The sequence below is a fragment of the Oncorhynchus nerka genome, unplaced genomic scaffold (assembly GCF_034236695.1).
Source record: "Oncorhynchus nerka isolate Pitt River unplaced genomic scaffold, Oner_Uvic_2.0 unplaced_scaffold_1059, whole genome shotgun sequence".
Classification (NCBI taxonomy): domain Eukaryota; kingdom Metazoa; phylum Chordata; class Actinopteri; order Salmoniformes; family Salmonidae; genus Oncorhynchus; species Oncorhynchus nerka.
The window spans coordinates 86,435-96,130 of NW_027040253.1; positions in this window are offsets into that span (position 1 = coordinate 86,435).

Genomic DNA, 9,696 nt, shown 5'->3' on the forward strand with positions numbered 1-9,696 from the left:
AGTGTTGGAGTGTGCCCCTGGCTATAGGTAAATGATGTCTGAGTGTTGGAGTGGTGCCCCTGGCTATAGGTAAATGATGTCTGAGTGTTGGAGTGGTGCCCCTGGCTATAGGTAAATGATGTCTGAGTGTTGGAGTGTGCCCCTGGCTATAGGTAAATGATGTCTGAGTGTTGGAGTGGTGCCCCTGGCTATAGGTAAATGATGTCTGAGTGTTGGAGTGGTGCCCCTGGCTATAGGTAAATGATGTCTGAGTGTTGGAGTGTGCCCCTGGCTATAGGTAAATGATGTCTGAGTGTTGGAGTGTGACCCTGGCTATAGGTAAATGATGTCTGAGTGTTGGAGTGGTGCCCCTGGCTATAGGTAAATGATGTCTGAGTGTTGGAGTGTGACCCTGGCTATAGGTAAATGATGTCTGAGTGTTGGAGTGTGACCCTGGCTATAGGTAAATGATGTCTGAGTGTTGGAGTGGTGCCCCTGGCTATAGGTAAATGATGTCTGAGTGTTGGAGTGGTGCCCCTGGCTATAGGTAAATGATGTCTGAGTGTTGGAGTGTGCCCCTGGCTATAGGTAAATGATGTCTGAGTGTTGGAGTGTGCCCCTGGCTATAGGTAAATTATGTCTGAGTGTTGGAGTGGTGCCCCTGGCTATAGGTAAATGATGTCTGAGTGTTGGAGTGTGACCCTGGCTATAGGTAAATGATGTCTGAGTGTTGGAGGGTGACCCTGGCTATAGGTAAATGATGTCTGAGTGTTGGAGTGTGCCCCTGGCTATAGGTAAATGATGTCTGAGTGTTGGAGTGTGACCCTGGCTATAGGTAAATGATGTCTGAGTGTTGGAGTGGTGCCCCTGGCTATAGGTAAATGATGTCTGAGTGTTGGAGTGGTGCCCCTGGCTATAGGTAAATGATGTCTGAGTGTTGGAGTGGTGCCCCTGGCTATAGGTAAATGATGTCTGAGTGTTGGAGTGGTGCCCCTGGCTATAGGTAAATGATGTCTGAGTGTTGGAGTGGTGCCCCTGGCTATAGGTAAATGATGTCTGAGTGTTGGAGTGTGCCCCTGGCTATAGGTAAATGATGTCTGAGTGTTGGAGTGTGCCCCTGGCTAAGGTAAATGATGTCTGAGTGTTGGAGTGGTGCCCCTGGCTATAGGTAAATGATGTCTGAGTGTTGGAGTGTGCCCCTGGCTATAGGTAAATGATGTCTGAGTGTTGGAGTGTGCCCCTGGCTATAGGTAAATGATGTCTGAGTGTTGGAGTGGTGCCCCTGGCTATAGGTAAATGATGTCTGAGTGTTGGAGTGTGCCCCTGGCTATAGGTAAATGATGTCTGAGTGTTGGAGTGGTGCCCCTGGCTATAGGTAAATGATGTCTGAGTGTTGGAGTGGTGCCCCTGGCTATAGGTAAATGATGTCTGAGTGTTGGAGTGGTGCCCCTGGCTATAGGTAAATGATGTCTGAGTGTTGGAGTGTGCCCCTGGCTATAGGTAAATGATGTCTGAGTGTTGGAGTGTGCCCCTGGCTATAGGTAAATGATGTCTGAGTGTTGGAGTGGTGCCCCTGGCTATAGGTAAATGATGTCTGAGTGTTGGAGTGGTGCCCCTGGCTATAGGTAAATGATGTCTGAGTGTTGGAGTGTGCCCCTGGCTATAGGTAAATGATGTCTGAGTGTTGGAGTGTGCCCCTGGCTATAGGTAAATGATGTCTGAGTGTTGGAGTGGTGCCCCTGGCTATAGGTAAATGATGTCTGAGTGTTGGAGTGTGCCCTGGCTATAGGTAAATGATGTCTGAGTGTTGGAGTGTGCCCCTGGCTATAGGTAAATGATGTCTGAGTGTTGGAGTGGTGCCCCTGGTAAATGATGTCTGAGTGTTGGAGTGGTGCCCCTGGCTATAGGTAAATGATGTCTGAGTGTTGGAGTGTGCCCCTGGCTATAGGTAAATGATGTCTGAGTGTTGGAGTGGTGCCCTGGCTATAGGTAAATGATGTCTGAGTGTTGGAGTGGTGCCCCTGGCTATAGGTAAATGATGTCTGAGTGTTGGAGTGGTGCCCCTGGCTATAGGTAAATGATGTCTGAGTGTTGGAGTGGTGCCCTGGCTATAGGTAAATGATGTCTGAGTGTTGGAGTGGTGCCCCTGGCTATAGGTAAATGATGTCTGAGTGTTGGAGTGTGCCCCTGGCTATAGGTAAATGATGTCTGAGTGTTGGAGTGGTGCCCTGGCTATAGGTAAATGATGTCTGAGTGTTGGAGTGTGCCCCTGGCTATAGGTAAATGATGTCTGAGTGTTGGAGTGGATGTGTTGGAGTGGTGCCCTGGCTATAGGTAAATGATGTCTGAGTGTTGGAGTGGTGCCCTGGCTATAGGTAAATGATGTCTGAGTGTTGGAGTGGTGCCCCTGGCTATAGGTAAATGATGTCTGAGTGTTGGAGTGGTGCCCCTGGCTATAGGTAAATGATGTCTGAGTGTTGGAGTGGTGCCCCTGGCTATAGGTAAATGATGTCTGAGTGTTGGAGTGGTGCCCCTGGCTATAGGTAAATGATGTCTGAGTGTTGGAGTGGTGCCCCTGGCTATAGGTAAATGATGTCTGAGTGTTGGAGTGTGCCCTGGCTATAGGTAAATGATGTCTGAGTGTTGGAGCCCCTGGCTATAGGTAAATGATGTCTGATGATGTCTGAGTGTTGGAGTGTGCCCTGGCTATAGGTAAATGATGTCTGAGTGTTGGAGTGTGCCCCTGGCTATAGGTAAATGATGTCTGAGTGTTGGAGTGTGCCCCTGGCTATAGGTAAATGATGTCTGAGTGTTGGAGTGGTGCCCTATAGGTGGCTATAGGTAAATGATGTCTGAGTGTTGGAGTGTGCCCCTGGCTATAGGTAAATGATGTCTGAGTGTTGGAGTGTGCCCTGGCTATAGGTAAATGATGTCTGAGTGTTGGAGTGGTGCCCCTGGCTATAGGTAAATGATGTCTGAGTGTTGGAGTGGTGCCCCTGGCTATAGGTAAATGATGTCTGAGTGTTGGAGTGTGCCCTGGCTATAGGTAAATGATGTCTGAGTGTTGGAGTGTGGCTATAGGTAAATGATGTCTGAGTGTTGGAGTGGTGCCCCTGGCTATAGGTAAATGATGTCTGAGTGTTGGAGTGTGCCCCTGGCTATAGGTAAATGATGTCTGAGTGTTGGAGTGGTGCCCCTGGCTATAGGTAAATGATGTCTGAGTGTTGGAGTGGTGCCCCTGGCTATAGGTAAATGATGTCTGAGTGTTGGAGTGGTGCTGAGTGTTGGAGTGTGCCCCTGGCTATAGGTAAATGATGTCTGAGTGTTGGAGTGGTGCCCTGGCTATAGGTAAATGATGTCTGAGTGTTGGAGTGTGCCCTGGCTATAGGTAAATGATGTCTGAGTGTTGGAGTGGTGCCCTGGCTATAGGTAAATGATGTCTGAGTGTTGGAGTGTGACCCTGGCTATAGGTAAATGATGTCTGAGTGTTGGAGTGTGCCCTGGCTATAGGTAAATGATGTCTGAGTGTTGGAGTGGTGCCCCTGGCTATAGGTAAATGATGTCTGAGTGTTGGAGTGTGCCCCTGGCTATAGGTAAATGATGTCTGAGTGTTGGAGTGGTGCCCTGGCTATAGGTAAATGATGTCTGAGTGTTGGAGTGGTGCCCCTGGCTATAGGTAAATGATGTCTGAGTGTTGGAGTGGTGCCCCTGGCTATAGGTAAATGATGTCTGAGTGTTGGAGTGTGCCCCTGGCTATAGGTAAATGATGTCTGAGTGTTGGAGTGATGTCTGAGTGTTGGAGTGTGCCCCTGGCTATAGGTAAATGATGTCTGAGTGTTGGAGTGGTGCCCCTGGCTATAGGTAAATGATGTCTGAGTGTTGGAGTGGTGCCCCTGGCTATAGGTAAATGATGTCTGAGTGTTGGAGTGTGCCCCTGGCTATAGGTAAATGATGTCTGAGTGTTGGAGTGGTGCCCCTGGCTATAGGTAAATGATGTCTGAGTGTTGGTGGTGCCCCTGGCTAGGTAAATGATGTCTGAGTGTTGGAGTGTGCCCTGGCTATAGGTAAATGATGTCTGAGTGTTGGAGTGGTGCCCCTGGCTATAGGTAAATGATGTCTGAAATAAATGATGTCTGAGTGTTGGAGTGTGCCCCTGGCTATAGGTAAATGATGTCTGAGTGTTGGAGTGGTGCCCCTGGCTATAGGTAAATGATGTCTGAGTGTTGGAGTGGTGCCCTGGCTATAGGTAAATGATGTCTGAGTGTTGGAGTGGTGCCCCTGGCTATAGGTAAATGATGTCTGAGTGTTGGAGTGTGACCCTGGCTATAGGTAAATGATGTCTGAGTGTTGGAGTGTGCCCTGGCTATAGGTAAATGATGTCTGAGTGTTGGAGTGGTGCCCTGGCTATAGGTAAATGATGTCTGAGTGTTGGAGTGGTGCCCCTGGCTATAGGTAAATGATGTCTGAGTGTTGGAGTGTGCCCCTGGCTATAGGTAAATGATGTCTGAGTGTTGGAGTGGTGCCCCTGGCTATAGGTAAATGATGTCTGAGTGTTGGAGTGGTGCCCCTGGCTATAGGTAAATGATGTCTGAGTGTTGGAGTGTGCCCCTGGCTATAGGTAAATGATGTCTGAGTGTTGGAGTGGTGCCCCTGGCTATAGGTAAATGATGTCTGAGTGTTGGAGTGGTGCCCCTGGCTATAGGTAAATGATGTCTGAGTGTTGGAGTGTGCCCCTGGCTATAGGTAAATGATGTCTGAGTGTTGGAGTGTGCCCTGGCTATAGGTAAATGATGTCTGAGTGTTGGAGTGGTGCCCTGGCTATAGGTAAATGATGTCTGAGTGTTGGAGTGGTGCCCCTGGCTATAGGTAAATGATGTCTGAGTGTTGGAGTGTGCCCTGGCTATAGGTAAATGATGTCTGAGTGTTGGAGTGTGACCTGGCTATAGGTAAATGATGTCTGAGTGTTGGAGTGTGCCCCTGGCTATAGGTAAATGATGTCTGAGTGTTGGAGTGGTGCCCTGGCTATAGGTAAATGATGTCTGAGTGTTGGAGTGTGACCCTGGCTATAGGTAAATGATGTCTGAGTGTTGGAGTGTGTGGTAAATGATGTCTGAGTGTTGGAGTGTGACCTGGCTATAGGTAAATGATGTCTGAGTGTTGGAGTGGTGCCCCTGGCTATAGGTAAATGATGTCTGAGTGTTGGAGTGGTGCCCTGGCTATAGGTAAATGATGTCTGAGTGTTGGAGTGTGCCCTGGCTATAGGTAAATGATGTCTGAGTGTTGGAGTGTGACCCCTGGCTATAGGTAAATGATGTCTGAGTGTTGGAGTGTGACCCCTGGCTATAGGTAAATGATGTCTGAGTGTTGGAGTGGTGCCCTGGCTATAGGTAAATGATGTCTGAGTGTTGGAGTGTGACCCTGGCTATAGGTAAATGATGTCTGAGTGTTGGAGGTATAGGTAAATGATGTCTGAGTGTTGGAGTGTGCCCCTGGCTATAGGTAAATGATGTCTGAGTGTTGGAGTGGTGCCCTGGCTATAGGTAAATGATGTCTGAGTGTTGGAGTGTGCCCTGGCTATAGGTAAATGATGTCTGAGTGTTGGAGTGGTGCCCCTGGCTATAGGTAAATGATGTCTGAGTGTTGGAGTGTGCCCCTGGCTATAGGTAAATGATGTCTGAGTGTTGGAGTGGTGCCCCTGGCTATAGGTAAATGATGTCTGAGTGTTGGAGTGGTGCCCCCTGGCTATAGGTAAATGATGTCTGAGTGTTGGAGTGGTGCCCCTGGCTATAGGTAAATGATGTCTGAGTGTTGGAGTGTGCCCCTGGCTATAGGTAAATGATGTCTGAGTGTTGGAGTGGTGCCCCTGGCTATAGGTAAATGATGTCTGAGTGTTGGAGTGGTGCCCCTGGCTATAGGTAAATGATGTCTGAGTGTTGGAGTGTGCCCCTGGCTATAGGTAAATGATGTCTGAGTGTTGGAGTGTGCCCCTGGCTATAGGTAAATGATGTCTGAGTGTTGGAGTGTGCCCTGGCTATAGGTAAATGATGTCTGAGTAAATGATGTGTCTGAGTGTTGGAGTGTGCCCCTGGCTATAGGTAAATGATGTCTGAGTGTTGGAGTGTGCCCCTGGCTATAGGTAAATGATGTCTGAGTGTTGGAGTGTGCCCCTGGCTATAGGTAAATGATGTCTGAGTGTTGGAGTGTGACCCTGGCTATAGGTAAATGATGTCTGAGTGTTGGAGTGTGACCCTGGCTATAGGTAAATGATGTCTGAGTGTTGGAGTGTGACCCTGGCTATAGGTAAATGATGTCTGAGTGTTGGAGTGTGCCCCTGGCTATAGGTAAATGATGTCTGAGTGTTGGAGTGTGACCCTGGCTATAGGTAAATGATGTCTGAGTGTTGGAGTGGTGCCCCTGGCTATAGGTAAATGATGTCTGAGTGTTGGAGTGTGACCCTGGCTATAGGTAAATGATGTCTGAGTGTTGGAGTGTGCCCTGGCTATAGGTAAATGATGTCTGAGTGTTGGAGTGTGCCCCTGGCTATAGGTAAATGATGTCTGAGTGTTGGAGTGTGCCCCTGGCTATAGGTAAATGATGTCTGAGTGTTGGAGTGTGCCCCTGGCTATAGGTAAATGATGTCTGAGTGTTGGAGTGATAGGTAAATGATGTCTGAGTGTTGGAGTGGTGCCCCTGGCTATAGGTAAATGATGTCTGAGTGTTGGAGTGGTGCCCCTGGCTATAGGTAAATGATGTCTGAGTGTTGGAGTGTGCCCTGGCTATAGGTAAATGATGTCTGAGTGTTGGAGTGGTGCCCCTGGCTATAGGTAAATGATGTCTGAGTGTTGGAGTGGTGTAAGGTAAATGATGTCTGAGTGTTGAGTGGTGCCCTGGCTATAGGTAAATGATGTCTGAGTGTTGGAGTGGTGCCCCTGGCTATAGGTAAATGATGTCTGAGTGTTGGAGTGTGCCCACTACTATAGGTAAATGATGTCTGAGTGTTGGAGTGCCCCTGGCTATAGGTAAATGATGTCTGAGTGTTGGAGTGTGCCCCTGGCTATAGGTAAATGATGTCTGAGTGTTGGAGTGGTGCCCTGGCTATAGGTAAATGATGTCTGAGTGTTGGAGTGTACCCTGGCTATAGGTAAATGATGTCTGAGTGTTGGAGGGTGACCCTTGGCTATAGGTAAATGATGTCTGAGTATTTGGATGTACCCTAGCTAGGGTAAATGATGTCTGAGTGTTGGAGTGTGCCCCTGGCTATAGGTAATGATGTCTGAGTGTAGTGACCCAGGCTATAGGTAAATGATGTCTGAGTGTTGGAGTGTTCCCTGGCTATAGGTGGTAAATGATGAGTGTCTGAGTAATGTTGGAGGAGTGCCCCTGGCTATAGGTAAATGATGTCTGAGTGTTGGAGTTGTGCCCTGGCTATAGGTAAATGATGTCTGAGTGTTGGGAGGTGTGACCCTGGCTATAGGTAAATGATGTCTGAGGTTGGAGTAAGCCCCTGGCTGTGGGTAAATGATGTCTGAGTGTTGGAGTGTGCCCCTGGCTATAGGTAAATGATGTCTGAGTGTTGAGCAGCCCTGGCTTTAGGTAAATGATGTCTGAGTGTTGGGAGTGTGACCCTGGCTATAGGTAAATGATGTCTGAGTGTTGGAGTGAATCCTGGCTATAGGTAAATGATGTCTGAGTGTTGAGTGCCCCTGCTATAGGTAAATGATGTCTGAGTGTTGAGTGGTGCCCCTGGCTATAGGTAAATGATGTCTGAGTGTTGGAGTGTGACCCTGGCTATAGGTAAATGATGTCTGAGTGTTGGAGTGGTGCCCTGGCTTATGTGGGTAAATGATGTCTGAGTGTTGGAGTGTGCCCTGGCTATAGGTAAATGATGTCTGAGTGTTGGAGTGTGACCCTAAATGATGTCTGAGTGTTGGAGGGTAAATGATGATGTCTGAGTGTTGGAGTGTGCCCTGGCTAGGTAAATGATGTTGAGTGTTGGGAGGAAAATGTCTATATGATCTGGCTATAGGTAAATGATGTTCTGAGTGTTGGGTGTGCTAGCTGTAGGTAAATGATGTCTGAGTGTTGGAGTGTGCCCTGGCTTTAGGTAAATGATGTCTGAGTGAAGTGTTGGAGTGTAAATGCTGAGGTTGGGGAAACCTGGCTATAGGTAAATGATGTCTGAGTGTTGGAGTGTGCCCTGGCTATAGGTGGTGCCCAAAATGATGTCTGAGTGTTGGAGTGGTGCCCCTGGCTATAGGTAAATGATGTCTGAGTGTTGGAGTGGTGCCCCTGGCTATAGGTAAATGATGTCTGAGTGTTGGAGTGGTGCCCCTGGCTATAGGTAAATGATGTCTGAGTGTTGGAGTGGTGCCCTGGCTATAGGTAAATGATGTCTGAGTGTTGGAGTGTGCCCCTGGCTATAGGTAAATGATGTCTGAGTGTTGGGAGTGTGACCCTGGCTAGGTAAATGATGTCTGAGTGTTGGAGTGTTGACCCTGGGCTGGCGTAGGTAAATGATGTCTGGAGTGTTGGAGTGGTGACCTGGGTATAGGTAAATGATGTCTGAGTGTTGGAGTGTGCCCTGGCTAGGTAAAATGATGTCTGAGTGTTGAGTGGTGCCCCTGGCTATAGGTAAATGATGTCTGAGTGTTGGAGTGGTGACCCTGGCTATAGGTAAATGATGTCTGAGTGTTGAGTGGTGCCCCTGGCTATAGTAAAATGATGTCTGAGTGTTGGAGTGGTGCCTCTGGCTATAGGGTAAATGATGTCTGAGTGTTGGAGTGGTGCCCCTGGCTATAGGTAAATGATGTCTGAGTGTTGGAGTGGTGCCCTGGCTATAGGTAAATGATGTCTGAGGGTTGGGAGTGTGCCCTGGCTATAGGTAAATGATGTCTGAGTGTTGGAGTGTGCCCCTGGCTATAGGTAAATGATGTCTGAGTGTTGGAGTGTGCCCCCTGGCTATAGGTAAATGATGTCTGAGTGTTGGAGTGGTGCCCTGGCTATAGGTAAATGATGTCTGAGTGTTGGAGTGCTATAGGTAAATGATGTCTGAGTTTGGAGCAAATGGCTATAGGTAAAATGATGTCTGAGTGTTGGAGTGTGCCCCTGGCTATAGGTAAATGATGTCTGAGTGTTGGAGTGTGCCCTGGCTTATAGGTAAATTATGTCTGAGTGTTGGAGTGGTGCCCCTGGCTAGGTAAATGATGTCTGAGTGTTGAGTGTGACCCTGGCTATAGGTAAATGATGTCTGAGTGTTGGAGTGGTGCCCCTGGCTATAGGTAAATGATGTCTGAGTGTTGGAGTGGTGCCCTGGCTATAGGTAAATGATGTCTGAGTGTTGGAGTGACCCTTTGGCTACAGGGGTGTACCAAGATGTCTGAGTGTTGGAGTGGTGCCCCTGGCTAGGCGTAGGTAAATGATGTCTGAGTGTTGGAGTGTGCCCTGGCTATAGGTGCAAATGATGTCTGAGTGTTGAGGTGCCCCTTGGCTAGGTAAATGATGTCTGAGTGTTGGAGGGTGCCCTTAGGTAAATGATGTCTGGAGTGTTGATGTGCCCTGGCTGGCTATAGGTAAATGATGTCTGAGTGTTGAGTGGTGCCCTGGCTATAGGTAAATGATGTCTGAGTGTTTTAGGAAGCCCTGGGCTGGCGAAATGATGTCTGAGTGTTGGGAGTGGTGCCCTGGCTATAGGTAAATGATGTCTGAGTGTTGGAGTGT